General features: G+C 35.4%; 1 pseudogene; it reads right to left on the reverse strand.

The window, feature by feature from the left end:
• Positions 1-938: 938 nt before the first annotated feature.
• LOC112132997 (UDP-glucuronosyltransferase 2B4-like) overlaps positions 939-15,885 on the reverse strand; it is a 364,436-nt pseudogene continuing 349,489 nt past the window's right edge.

The following is a 15,885-nucleotide window of genomic DNA, read 5'->3' on the forward strand; positions in this document are numbered from 1 at the left end:
AAATATCTATTTTCTCTCAGTGAATTATACTTTAATAAATACATATTTAATAAAGACATTTAAATCTTTGTCAAGTAAATGATCAAAGTTTCTTAAAATTAGTATTTTTAATGAAATGTTTCCTGTCGTTACCTCTCCTAAAATAATCTGTTCAACTTGATCACCTTGTTGACATATTCTCTCCCTAAGAAAGGATCACCTACCCTTTTGTTTGAACACACTAATGATAACTATCTCTTTCTCATTGAGGACACAAAAAATATTGGACTAAAGGCAGGAATGTAGGCCATAATATCTAGATGAGTTCTAGAGAAATATACTAAACCTTCTCCAGAGTAATGCACTATGATTATTATTATTACTAATTCATGGTCTAAGCCCAGTACTGTTTGTTGGCTATGTAAAATGGCTTATTTTTACCAAAAAGGGAACATTGTTATGTTTTTAATAACAAACTTATATCATAGAACACTTCCATGATTTGTATAGTCTATTGCCTCTTGTGAATTTTATGCTTTTGACTTCTTTACATTTATTGATGTCAGCTCATATTTATGCACTACACAGGAGTCAGCATATTGTGAATAAACATATCAACTAAGGTTTAAAAAATGTGACATCATAAAAATAGTGATATGAATAGGACATTTTAGAATTGTTAGTGATCTTGTGTCAGCAATGTATTAGAAAAGGATCAAATCACCTAGGAAAATACAACAAAAGAATGTGACACGCCCCCCCAAGATTAATTGTTTAAATTTTAGGCTATATAGCTAAGATAAAATATTAGAGTGGAAAATATGGAAATGGAGAGAAAGTAATGTGTTCTTTTTAAATTATCTGTGGATGAAAAATTATCAAGATTGCTCCATTCTTGCCTTTCCCAAATTTGGAAACATCTATTTCCTCTTTTTCTTCTTTCCTATTTTACCAAATTTTCAACAGAAAAACAAACAAAATTTTGTGACCAACAATATAGTAATTGCCACGGAGACCAGCCAAAACACAGTCACATCCAAAGAGTGGCACTGGTACTAGGAGAGCTTGTGCAGCTAGCCGGGGGTGCGTGGCTCCTTTGTGGTGCATGACAAACTCGATCCAGAAAACTGCTCAATCCAGGGGCTTTACAGGTTGATCATGGTGAATTCTTGATAATCTCACAGCATTCTCTTTATAACTGGAAAGCAAGAGCACACATGAAAACAGAGAGTTTTGTTTTGCCTTCATTAAAAAGAAGTAGGTAAACCATAGCATATATTATACAAGCCAAAACCTTGTTGAATAAAAGATTGATCCTTGTTGTGATATGCACTTTGTTGGTTGCATAGCATTGAAGAGCTATAATGGGGAAATTGAAAAAGAAGCATATTCTTAGCAGGATGGGTAAAATGAAGACATAGAAAAATACTTAGTAAGCTGGCCGTTAATTTAAATCTAGTGTTTCCAAGAAGGAAGATTGACACTCTATGAACTATCATTTCCAGGACTATTGCAATGGTAAGATGATGAATGACCTGAGATTGAGGGGAAATATCTTTTAAATAGTCTTCAGGTATGGCCCCTAACATTTTCTAGTATGATTATAACATAATCAATGGTAGATAAGCCTTTTGAGGCAGTAATACTTACAAAGGATCATTAGCAACTGTTCTCAAAGACCTAAGCAAATCTGCCCGTGTAATTGTATTCATGTTCACCTGCACAGTTGCTCATTTGGCTTTCATATGAGAGGTCTTATCAGGCTGATCACCTGACATGGGAACTCCCACCATAGGGACTGCACGGTAAATAGCTTCATATATCTCATTTATATCACCTTGAGTGATAAAAGCTTGGGTTTGGAGATGACCTAGTTTGGGAACTGAGTGAGAAGTAAGATTTTTATTATCATATCTTAAAAGAATTTCAGAGACATGTAGGGTAAAAATCTATGAAATAACTCACTGAAGAGGGCAGAATTTTCTACAAAAGTGAACACGAAGGGCATTATTACAAAAGAAATTTGCTATCTTAAGGAAAAGAGGCATTAATTTATTCCGGCATTGCTGGAAATTTACTTGAAAAATAGAAAGTAAGAGTCAAAAAAATTAATGACAAATTTTTTAATGATATATACTTTAAAATTAAAGGTAAAGTAACAGACTATAAATTTTAAATTTTTGTTACATGTATTAGGTGTTAAATAGTTATTAAATTTTTCCCTCATGAAATTTTTTATTTTTACTTTGTCATAATCTTACCATGAAGATCACTCTGGGATATCCAAACATAGAGCTGAGTATTGGCTTCTAATGTAGTTGGTTTCTGTCCTTGGAATCTCCATAAAACCTGAGGAAGAAAATGTATGAATTCCATAAGCTAAACCACAAGATAATAGCATTTTGTGTTTTCAGAGGTATTATAATTCATACAATCCAATCTATTTCAGACGATATTTGAGACGGGGTGTATAAGATTCCTTTGTAATCACTGAAAGAAATAGTAGGACTGTTTACTGTCACCTTTTAAAACAGTGGATACCATTCAACTCTTAAGTATACCGTTTATTATTTTGTTTATGGCAAACTCAAAGCTTCTAGGAGTGAGATTATAAAAATAACAAAAAATAAAGCAGTGTTTGCTAATTTTTCAGCATATGGAAGTTAAATATTCTTATGGGCACACATCTTTTGTGTAAATGTAAATCACTTGGCCACTCTAGCTCTATTATCAAATTTACAGTTTCCCAGAGACAAATATTGCTTTGGCTTTGTTCTGGTTTTGGATATTTGGTTGTCTTTTCTCTTTAAGCCTCCTTGTTCCCTTAATTTTATTTATTTATTTTTAATTAAAAAAGAAAGAGAGAGAAGTTACTTATATTTCATTGTTCAATGTTGAATTTTGTTTGTATTTATACCTTAGTTACATTTTTTTTTCTGGAGACCTATATGAAAATCTTACACTTGAAAACAAAGGATTACATAGATATTCTAAACTCCCAAAAAGAGAATCTCATAATCAAGACTAATTTCACATTCCTAATTAGTATACTTGCTTTTATTGAGTGTTTTGAAATTTAACTAAATACAAAATTTAAAAAAAAACCTCTAGGTTAGTGTATAAATATCAGTAACCAAAGAGAGGAAATCTAGAATTACAGTAAAAATAAATTTAATTGAATATCATAAAGTATTACATGCAGATTGTTAGACTCTAATGTTAAAATCATAATTGGCTTTTAACTATAGAAAACTCCAGTTCATTAGAAAGACTACATAAATCTAAGCTCCTACTTTTATGTTCAAATACACTGAATAGAGTTCCCATACAATCAAATATGTTGAGGATACTACGGAGCATGATTCTTCTCTTTTTTATATTATCTCCCAATTTTTCTGTCCCTTTGAGCTATTATACTTAAGAAGTTTCTTTTGGAGTCATCAGAATAGGTTTTAAGATTTCAAATCCTGCAACGTGAAATAGGGACTTAATGCTTTATCTTTATTTTATTAAAAACAAATGACAACCAAGAGAAGTGTTACAAAAGTAATAGCAAAGACCACTAGGCAAATAATCAGTTGTGCCTACATACACTACCATAATGCTTTTCAAATTGTTACATAAATCTAGTGCTTGTTATGCAAATTGAAAAATGAGATTCAAGTTCCAAATGGAAAGCCATACTTTCTCCATTGTGTGAATAGCTTCTTATAAGGATTGGAGGTTCTACTGACATTTTGTGGAATCTGAGCCAGGGCTGAAGCCATAAGATCAGCCTTTTCTTCTGTAAGGTTTTGCACAGCTGGCTCCACAGAAAACACAACAACACCATCTTCATCAGAGCTCTGGACAAATTCTTCCATTTCCTACAGAGAAAAAATTTTCTTCATTATAAAGAAGCAATGCCACATAGAATAGTATAGTTTATGTATACTTCTAAAGTAAAATTTTGAAGTTGTCATATATATAGTTATATTGTCCCTATATTCTGAGATGCATTTTAGAATAGAAATGATAAAGTTTGTGTTAGAAATATATGGCTTCAGAACATAATAATTATTTACTAGAAAAATCACACAACCAAATAATTATACAGAACACTTAAGTGAGAAATGTCCAACTCATTTAATATTTGGTAGACATCAAATACTAAAAACATAATGGTTTGCAAACTCATAAAACTATTTCAACAATATCAAGTGTCAATTTGTTGACATTTTGTGATGTCAACAAAATTATAAAATTGTAAAAACCCAACATTAATTCCCTCACAAAAGTACAACTACTAGCTATCCAAATACAAAAATGCCACTCTGAATTCACCAGATCTCAAGACAGAAGGAGAAAACCCCAATACTCACGGACATGAGAAAACTTATGATTGGTAAGATGATTAATTATTTTGGACTGTACCATGCCCCTTTCACACACCAAAATGACACCACTGTGAGAGAACTTCCTTTCACCTGCACTTATCGAAATGGGAGGAGGGAATTTCAAGTGGACATTTAATTTCTTCATGGGTCTGTAAATTTGAGGGGAAAGCCCACGTTTGTCCCACCCCACAGGAGGTATGAAGAGTGTTCAAAGGGCTGAACAACCTGGGGTAAATTGGGGACAGGAGTGAGAGTAGTAATCACAGTGATCACCACACAGATCTTGGCATCTGCTTTGTGTTCCTAGATACAGGGACGTCACACAGAGGAGTCTGACCAGAACCATAGCACTGCAGGGGGCAAAATCTAAAGGAAGGTCTGAATCTTTGACAAGATTTTACAATTCCCAGGTAGTCATGCGGAGATTTTCCATGACTGAGAAACAAGTATAAGGCTTGAAATTAAGTTCCAAGGATTGTTTAAATGTCTCCCAGATCTAGAAATCACTGCAAGTCTAGGTTTAAGTTCAGCATTTAAGTTCAGATGCTCACAAGAAGTCTCCCAAGACTGGAAAACAACATTAGAGCAAATATTGAGTTTTGGTGCAGTATTAAACTCTGGTGGCAAATATTAAGTCCTCGCCCAAACAAAAAGCAACTGGTGGCAAGGAATTAGATTTCAATATTAAGTAGTAAACGTTGAACAACACAAGAATACACCTATAAAAGTTAGAACATGTGGATATCTCTTTAAGTATGGAAACAGCAATGTACAGATGAAAGGAAATACAACACCATTAAAAAACAACAGAACTCACCTAATGCAGTAGAAGAAATAAATATATATAAAATTTATGATAGAGAATTCAGAGCACATCTTTTTATAAAAGAGGTCAGGAAACACAGAAAATATTAAGTTAAAAAAATGCTTTGGAATATATTTAAAGAACAACAAGAAAAAAGATGGTCTTTTTAAATACAGAAATTGAAAAAGCTTCAGCTAGAATAGCTACAAAAGGAGATGACTGAAATAAATGAAATAAGAGATAAAAAGGATACATAACAACCGATACACAGAAGTACAAAGGATCATAAGAGATTATTATAAACAAATACCTGCCAACAAATTAAAAGATCTAAATGATATAGACAAATTTTTAGACATGTAAATTCAATCAGAATTGAATTATGAAGAAACAGAAACATGAGGAGAGAAATAATGAGTAATACAATTGAAGCAGGAGTAAAAACTCACATTAAAAAAGTGCTAATTTCATTCAAAATATTAAAAATCAGTTAAACCATTTTTCTAACTTGTTTCTTCCAAATCATTAAAGAGAATTTAATGTTTTAAAAAATAGTGTTTAATGGCTGGGTAAGGATTACCTTGATACCAAAACCAGAAAGAAGGAGCCAAAAAAATAAAAAATTAATAAAAATACAAAAAAAAATCTATAGGCCAACTTTTCTGATGAACATAGATGCAAAAATTCTCAACAAATATTAGCCAATAAAATCCAACAGCACATCAAAAAGATTATACACTATGATGAACTGGGATTTATTTCAGAGATTCAGGGAAGGTTAAACATAAGAAAATCAATAAATGTGATACATAACATCAAGAGAATTAAGAAAAAATATAATTTTTGTATGTCTTAAAAAAATCTTCTAATATATAATGGAATGATTTTAACAAAAATGCCATGTTACCAGGATAGGGCAAACTTGAATGGAGAGTGACTGTCTAATGTGTATCAACATCCTTTTAGGTTAGTGACAATTTTGGATCTAGATAGAAGTGATAATTACACAATATTGTCAATGCCACCGAATTGCTCACTTTTAAGTCGTTAAAATGGTACATGTTATTTTCTGTAATTTTACCTCAAATATTAAAAAAAATCAGGTAAACATGTGGCTGACCAAATTTTTCCCAGAGGACCCAATTGATTTGTCAGCCCTCAGTTAATTAAATTATCATAAATTTAATTCTGACATATTAAAATAGCAAATTCTGTCATTTTTATCATTTACATTTGAAATATGATAAATTTAAAATACATGAGGCATTTTAGGTAAGGACTCAAATCATGAACATTTTTCTGTCTACTTAATGCTTATTATAATTAACGCAAATTTAATTTGCTACATACAGCAACTGTAGTGCTTTACAAAGTTAATGCATCCAACCTTTCATCAGCTACATGAGGTAGATAATGGCATTGCTCCATCTCCATTTCACTGATGGAGAAGTTGAGGTGTACAGGTGAGGCAACTTGCCAAACCCCACATAATTCTCTAGTGGTTTTTCAGGGACTTGAATCGGGGCTAACTGGATCCAGAGTGCAAGAGCTCTTAACCACCATGCTGTGCTGACTCCCCTTTCTGGGTTACAGTTATTTTCAAAATGTTACATTTGCAGTTTTCATTTTCTTGCCTCTATATTAACTGTATATTATTATGAATGTATAATTAAGTTTTTAGAAATCTGATTTTAGTTATCTGTCACTTCATAACCAACTCCCTCAAATATGGGGACTTTGAAAAACAATAAGCATTTTATTAGAACTCTCATAACATGAGTGTTGGGTGGGCTCACCCAGGTGGTTCATACAGAGCATTTCTCAGGTCGTTACTTTCATATGATGGCTGGGGATGTAGTCATCTGAAGGTCATTCATTCACATACTTAGTGATTGATGTCAAAAGACTGAAACTCCTTTTTGACTGAATAATCCTGACTTCCTAGTCTCCTCTGTGCGCTCCTCCCCAGCTGTCATTTATCATCAGGACTTTGGCTGTAACACAGGGCTCCAAAGTGTACAGAGGGAGAAAAAGAAAGGGAAGGAAAAAGGACAGAGAGAGAAAGAAAGATATATAAATGAAAACAAAGAGAGACAGAGAGAAAGACAGAGATAATGTACTGCCTTTTCTAACACAGTCTTAAAAATTATGCTGACACTTCCACTATACTTTCTTTGCTGAGACAGCCACAAGCCTTACTAAAGTTCAAGGGGAGGGACTATGGTTTGATTAAAATGTCACAGTATTTGCAGTCATGTCTCAAAATCACCAAAATATAAGCTGTTGAGTTAATCAATAGAAACCGCTAAGCAACTAGCAAATTCATTATATATTGACATTAGAAACACAGTAAAATCATAAACATATGTCAATTTAAATTTTTACAACTACTGAAACATTTATTATGCATTGTAAAATATTTATTCGTAGATATTTTAAATACAAAATAGGTTTCCTATGAACAGGCCTCAAATTACTCATATGGCATAAAATACTGAGGTGATCGTAAGTGGCTCAATTCTTTCCCACTTATTCTACTGAAGACACATACACATGTACAAGAAAAAATGACATAGAACAACATATATAGCCTAGTATAAAATGATGGAAGAGCCAGGCATGGTGGCTCACACCTGTAATCCCAGTGTAATGGCAAAAGTTCCTCTTGCCTTAGCCATGCCAAAGAATTGGACCGAGAGGAAAAAAAAAAAAAAAAAAGCTGTAGGCTTTATTGAGCAGAGTGACAGTACAAAGCTTCCACAGTGGGGAAGGTGTCCCGAGTGGGTAGCCAGAATTAGAACATGCAGTTGCCTTTTAAAATCTTTAAGGCGGGAAATACATGCAGAGGGAAGATGTTACCAGAGCGAGAAAAAAAGGTGGTAAATTATTTTGTGACATGTCTTAGATTTTGAGGAAAACTGGAATTGTAACAGGTTTTATCTACTTTCTTGCAGCAGCATGGCAAAGGAGACAGGATCTTATAGGACTTTACAACGTATGTTTACAAGGAATTGGAATTGGGAGCATAGATAAAGTCCACTGGTCACAGAAAAACATTTTAACATTCCTTTTAGTTTTAGTGGAGGGGGAAGGGAGAGAGGGACAGAGCTCACAGGGAAGCTTACAGGATAATTTTCACTGTTTATAGCTTTCTTGGGGAAGAAAACACATGCATAAATTCTCATGTTAGGAATATTTTAAGCCTATATCTTCAATATTATTCATCCAGGACCAAAGTAAGTCCTGATGCAGGAAATAAGTGAGTTTCACAGATTTCTGAGCCCCTACTCAGCCATGGAAGCCCAGCTGGCCTCTTCTTTCACCAGCACTTTGGGAGGCCATGGTGGGCAGATCGCCTGAGCTCAGTAGTTTGAGACCAGCCTGGCCAGAATGGTGAAACCCTGTCTCTACTAAAAATACAAAAATTAGCCAGATGTGGTGGCAGGTGCCTGTAATCCCAGCTACTTGGTAGGCTGAGACATGTGAATTGCTTGAACTGGAAGGCAGAGGTTGCAGTGAGGAGAGATTCTGCCCCTGCACTCCAGCCTGGCCATTGGAGTGAGAAGGTCTCAAAAAAAAAAGAAAGTAGAATATTTACTGATTGTTAAAATCAGAGGGAATTGTGCAAATAGATTATTGTAAGAGCTGTGAAAAAGTGACTTTTGGGAGGAAAATTTATGAGACATAGTCCCTAAAAGTAGGGAACAAAATTTACTCTGCAGGGTGCAGTAAAGTCCTGATATAAAATAAATAAGGAAAAAATGTGTGGAACTAGAGATCTCCCTAGACTGCAGCAGAGACAATTGAAAAAATTGTGAAGGGATGCTCCTACAATACAGAACATGAGGAATACTGCAGGCAGCAACACCTGTTGAAGATTTCCTTGAGAAAACTACATGAGGAACTAAGCAGTCATACACAATTGGAAGATTTGCACTCAAGGATTGTAGATAGAGGGAACAATCAGAATGAGATTTTGATTTTCAATTTTTATATTTATTTTTTAAGGCATCGCTCAGTTGTCCAGGTTGGAGTGCAGTGGTGTGATCACAGCTCACTTCAGCCTCAACCTACTAAGCTCAAGTGATTCTTTCACCTCAGCCACCTGAGTAGCTCGGGACACAGGTGCATGTCACCACACCAAACTACTTTTTTTTTTTAAATTTTTTGTAGCGATGAGCTCTCATGGTGTTATCCATGCTGATTTCAAACTCCTGGGCCCAAGCAATGCTATCATTTCAGCATCCCAAAGTGTTGGGATTACAGATATGAACCACCATGTTCTTACAAAATGAGATTTTTATTTTTTATTTATTTATTTATTTTTTATTATTATTATACTTTAAGTTTTAGGGTACATGTGCACAATGTGCAGGTTAGTTACATATGTATACGTGTGCCATGCTGGTGTGCTGCACCCATTAACTCGTCATTTAGCATTAGGTATATCTCCTAATGCTATCCCTCCCCACTCCCCCCACCCCACAACAGTCCCCAGAGTGTGATGTTCCCCTTCCTGTGTCCATGTGTTCTCATTGTTCAATTCCCATCTATGAGTGAGAACATGCGGTGTTTGATTTTTTGTCCTTGTGATAGTTTACTGAGAATGATGATTTCCAATTTCATCCATGACCCTACAAAGGACATGAATTCATCATTTTTTATGGCTGCATAATATTCCATGGTGTGTATATGCCACATTTTCTTAATCCAGTCTATCATTGTTGGACATTTGGGTTGGTTCCAAGTCCTTGCTATTGTGAATAGTGCCGCAATAAACATACGTGTGCATGTGTCTTTATAGCAGCATGATTTATAGTCCTTTGGGTATATACACAGGAATGGGATGGCTGGTTCAAATGGTATTTCTAGTTCTAGATCCCTGAGGAATGGCCACACTGACTTCCACAATGGTTGAACTAGTTTACGGTCCCACCAACAGTGTAAAAGTGTTCCTATTTCTCCACATCCTCTCCAGCATCTGTCATTTCCTGACTTTTTAATGATTGCCACTCTAACTGGTGTGAGATGGTATCTCATTGTGGTTTCCATTTGCATTTCTCTGATGGCCAGTGATGATGAGCATTTTTTCATGTGTCTTTTGGCTGCATAAATGTCTTCTTTTGAGAATTGTCTGTTCATATCCTTTGCCCATTTTTTGATGGGGTTGTTTGTTTTTTTCTTGTAAATTTGTTGGAGTTCATTGTAGATTCTGGATATTAACCCTTTGTCAGATGAGTAGGTTGTGAAAATTTTCTCCCATTTTGTAAGTTGCCTGTTCACTCTGATGGTAGTTTCTTTTGCTGTGCAGAAGCTCTTTAGTTTAATTAGATCCCATTTGTCAATTTTGGCTTTTGTTGTCATTGCTTTTGGTGTTTTAGACATGAAGTCCTTACCCATGCCTATGTCCTGAATGGTAATGCCTAGGTTTTCTTCTAGGGTTTTTATGGTTTTAGGTCTAATGTTTAAGTCTTTAATCCATCTTGAATTGATTTTTGTATAAGATGTAAGGAAGGGATCCAGTTTCAGCTTTCTACATATGGCTAGCCAGTTTTCCCAGCACCATTTATTAAATAGGGAATCCTTTCCCCATTTCTTGTTCTTCTCAGGTTTGTCAAAGATCAGATAGTTGTAGATATGTGGCATTATTTCTGACGGCTCTGTTCTGTTCCATTGATCTATATCTCTGTTTTGGTACCAGTACCATGCTGTTTTCGTTACTGTAGCCTTGTAGTATAGTTTGAAGTCAGGTAGTGTGATGCCTCCAGCTTTGTTCTTTTGGCTTAGGATTGACTTGGCAATGCGGGCTCTTTTTTGTTTCCATATGAACTTTAAAGTAGTTTTTTCCAATTCTGTGAAGAAAGTCATTGGTAGCTTGATGGGGATGGCATTGAATCTGTAAATTACCTTGGGAAGGATGGCCATTTTTGTAATATTGATTCTTCCTACCCATGAGCATGGAATGTTCTTCCATTTGTTTGTATTCTGTTTTATTTCCTTGAGCAGTGGTTTGTAGTTCTCCTTGAAGAGGTCCTTCACATCCCTTATAAGTTGGATTCCTAGGTATTTTATTCTCTTTGAAGCAATTGTGAATGGGAGTTCACTCATGATTTGGCTCTCTGTTTGTCTGTTATTGCTGTATAAGAATGCTTGTGATTTTTGTACATTGATTTTGTATCCTGAGATTTTGCTGAAGTTGCTTATCAGGTTAAGGAGATTTTGGGCTGAGACAATGGGGTTTTCTAGATATACAATCATGTCATCTGCAAACAGGGACAATTTGACTTCCTCTTTTCCTAATTGAATATCCTTTATTTCCTGCTCCTGCCTAATTGCCCTGGCCAGAACTTCCAACACTATGTTGAACAGGAGTGGTGAGAGAGGGCATCCCTTTCTTGTGCCAGTTTTCAAAGGGAATGCTTCCAGTTTTTGCCCATTCAGTATGATATTGGCTGTGGGTTTGTCATAGATAGCTCTTATTATTTGAGATACGTCCCATCCATACCTAATTTATGGAGAGTTTTTAGCATGAAGGGTTGTTGAGTTTTGTGAAAGGCCTTTTCTGCATCTATTGAGATAATCATGTGGTTTTTGTCTTTGGTTCTGTTTATATGCTGGATTACATTTATTGATTTGCATATATTGAACAAGCCTTGCATCCCAGGGATGCAGCCCACTTGATCATGGTGGATAAGCTTGTTGATGTGCTGCTGGATTTGGTTTGACAGTATTTTAATGAGGATTTTTGCATCAATTTCATCAAGGATATTGGTCTAAAATTCTCTTTTTTGGTTGTGTCTTTGCTCGGCTTTGGTATCAGGATGATGCTGGCCTCATAAAATGAGTTAGGGAGGATTCCCTCTTTTTCTATTGATTGGAATAGTTTCAGAAGGAATGGTACCAGTTCCTCCTTGTACCTCTGGTAGAATTTGGCTGTGAATCCATCTGGTCCTGGACTCTTTTTGGTTGGTAATCTATTGATTATTGCCACAATTTCAGATCCTGTTATTGATCTATTCAGAGATTCAACTTCTTCCTGGTTTAGTCTTGGGAGAGTGTATGTGTCGAGGAATTTATCCATTTCTTCTAGATTTTCTAGTTTATTTGCATGGAGGTGTTTGCAGTATTCTCTGATGGTAGTTTGTATTTCTGTGGGATCACTGGTGATATCCCCTTTATCATTTTTTATTGCGTCTATTTGATTCTTCTCTCTTTTTTTCTTTGTTAGTCTTGCTAGCGGTCTATCCATTTTGTTGATCCTTTCAAAAAACCAGCTCCTGGATTCATTAATTTTTTGAAGGGTTTTTTTTTTTTTTTGTCTCTGTTTCCTTCAGTTCTGCTCTGATTTTAGTTATTTCTTGCCTTCTGCTAGCTTTTGAACGTGTTTGCTCTTGCTTCTATAGTTCTTTTAATGGTGATGTTAGGGTGTCAATTTTGGATCCTTCCTGCTTTCTCTTGTGGACATTTAGAGCTATAAATTTCCCTCTACACACTTCTTTGAATGTGTCCCAGAAGTCCACCATGATCAAGTGGGCTTCATCCCTGGGATGCAAGGCTGGTTCAATATATGCAAATCAATAAATGTAATCCAGCATATAAACAGAACCAAAGACAAAAACCACATGATTATCTCAATAGATGCAGAAAAGGCCTTTCACAAAACTCAACAACCCTTCATGCTAAAAACTCTCCATAAATTAGGTATGGATGGGATGTATCTCAAAATAATGAGCTATCTATGACAAACCCACAGCCAATATCATACTGAATGGCCAAAAACTGGAAGCATTCCCTTTGAAAACTGGCACAAGACAGGGATGCCCTCTCTCACCACTCCTATTCAACATTATGTTGGAAGTTCTGGCCAGGGCAATTAGGCAGGAGCAGGAAATAAAGGGTATTCAATTAGTAAAAGAGGAAGTCAAATTGTCCCTGTTTGCAGATGACATGACTGTATATCTAGAAAACCCCATTGTCTCAGCCCAAAATCTCCTTAAGCTGATAAGAAACTTCAGCATAGTCTCAGGATACAAAATCAATGTGCAAAAATCACAAGCATTCTTATACAGCAATAACAGACAAACAGAGAGCCAAATCATGAGTGAACTCCCATTCACAATTGCTTCAAAGAGAATAAAATGCTTAGGAATCCAACTTAAAGGGACGTGAAGGACCTCTTCAAGGAGACCTACAAACCACTGCTCAATGAAATAGAAGAGGATACAAACAAATGGAAGAACATTCCATGCTCGTGGGTAGGAAGAATCAATAATGTGAAAATGCCCATACTGCCCAAGGTAATTTACAGATTCAATGTCATCCCCATCAAGCTACCAATGACTTTCTTCACAGAACTGGAAAAAACTACTTTAAAGTTCATATGGAAACAAAAAAGAGCCTGCATTGCCAAGTCAATCCTAAGCCAAATGAACAAAGCTGGAGGCATCACACTACCTGACTTCAAACTATACTGAAAGGCTACAGTAACCAAAACAGCATGGTACTGGTACCAAAACAGAGACATAGATCAATGGAACATAACAGAGCCCTCAGAAATAATGCCACATATCTACAACTATCTGATCTTTGACAAACCTGACAAAAATAAGCAATGGGGAAAGGATTCGCTATTTAATAAATGGTGCTGGGAAAACTGGCTAGCCATAGGTAGAAAGCTGAAACTGGATCCTATCCTTACACCTTATACAAAAATCAATTCAAGATGGATTAAAGACTTAAACATTAGACCTAAAACCATAAAAACATTAGAAGAAAACCTAGGCATTACCATTCAGGACATAGGCATGGGCAAGGACTTCACGTCTAAAACACCAAAAGGGATGGCTACAAAAGCCAAAATTGACAAATGGGATCTAATTAAACTAAAGGGCTTCTGCACAGCAAAAGAAACTACCATCAGAGTGAACAGGCAACCTACAAAATGGGAGAAAATTTTTGCAACCTACTCATCTGAAAAAGGGCTAATATCCAGAATCTACAATGAACTCCAACAAATTTACAAGAAAAAAACAAACAACCCCATCAAAAAATGGGCAAAGGATATGAACAGACACTTTTCAAAAGAAGACATTTATGTAGCCAAAAGACACATGAAAAAATGCTCATCATCACTGGCCATCAGAGAAATGCAAATCGAAACCACAATGAGATACCATCTCACACCAGTTAGAATGGTCATCATTAAAAGTCAGGAAATGATACGTGCTGGAGTGGATGTGGAGAAATAGGAACACTTTTACACTGTTGGTGGGACTGTAAACTAGTTCAACCATTGTGGAAGTCAGTGTGGCCATTCCTCAGGGATCTAGAACTAGAAATACCATTTGAACCAGCCATCCCATTCCTGGGTATATACCCAAAGGACTATAAATCATGCTGCTATAAAGGCACATGTACACATATGTTTATTGCGGCACTATTCACAATAGCAAAGACTTGGAACCAAGCCAAATGTCCAACAATAATAGACTGGATTAAGAAAATGTTGCATATATACACCATGGAATACTATGCAGCCATAAAAAATGATGAGTTCATGTCCTTTGTAGGGACATGGATGAAATTGGAAATCATCATTCTCAGTAAACTATCACAAGGACAAAAAACCAAACACTGCATGTTCTTACTCATAGATAGGAATTGAACAATGAGAACACATGGACACAGGAAGGGGAACATCACACTCTGGGGACTGTTGTGGGGTGGTGGGAGGGGGGAAGGATAGCATTAGGAGATATACCTAATGCTAAATGATGTGTTAATGGGTGCAGCATACCAGCATGGCACATGTATACATATGTAACTAACCTGCACATTGTGCACATGTACCCTAAAACTTAAAGTATAATAATTAAAAAAAAAACTTTGGCAGAGAGATTTAAAAAGTGTCATTAGCTTTTGATTTTTATTATAATGGGAAGCTAGAGTTCCAACTAAATAGAGAATGTATAGTTTATACTTTTTCATTTCTTATCTCTCTAAATGAGCTACTGCATATCCTATTTAGAAGATAAAAATATCATTATCTGGCTTTATTTCTCTCTTAAATTAACTGAATGAATAAACCAATGGCTTACCAGAGAATGGTAAACTGGAAATTGCAAACGCTTCAGTTCTTTTTTGTTGGTGGGGTACATATTATAATTTTTTAAGTTTTTATTTTGAATTATTATGTATACATAATAGTTGTACCTATTTACAGGAAACATGAGATATTTTGATGCAATCATAAAATGTGTAATGATGAAATCAGGATAATTGGGGTATCCATAACCTCAAACATTTATCTTTTCTATTGTAGGAAAATTCCAATTCCACTCTTATTTTAAAACACACAATAAATTATTGTTAACTATAGTCACCCTAGTGTGCTACCAAATACTAATTTTTTTTCAGTTTAACTATATTTTTGTAGCTATTAATCATGCCTTCTTTATACCCTCCCCACCCACAAGACCATTCCCATCCTACGGTAACCATCCTTCTACTCTATATCTTCAGTAGTTAATTACTGTTTTTAGCTTCCACAGATTAGTGAAAATACAGCGTATTTGTCTTTCTGTGCCTGGCTTATTTCACTTAACTGCAAGAAACTGTAGTTTCATCCAAGTTATTGCAAATTACAGTATTTTCACTTGTCCATTGATTCATCTGTTAATGCACATATAAGTTGATTCCATAGGTTGGGTATTGGGAAGGGTACTG

This window comes from Pongo abelii, chromosome 3 (assembly GCF_028885655.2).
Source record: "Pongo abelii isolate AG06213 chromosome 3, NHGRI_mPonAbe1-v2.0_pri, whole genome shotgun sequence".
In the NCBI taxonomy this organism is placed as follows: domain Eukaryota; kingdom Metazoa; phylum Chordata; class Mammalia; order Primates; family Hominidae; genus Pongo; species Pongo abelii.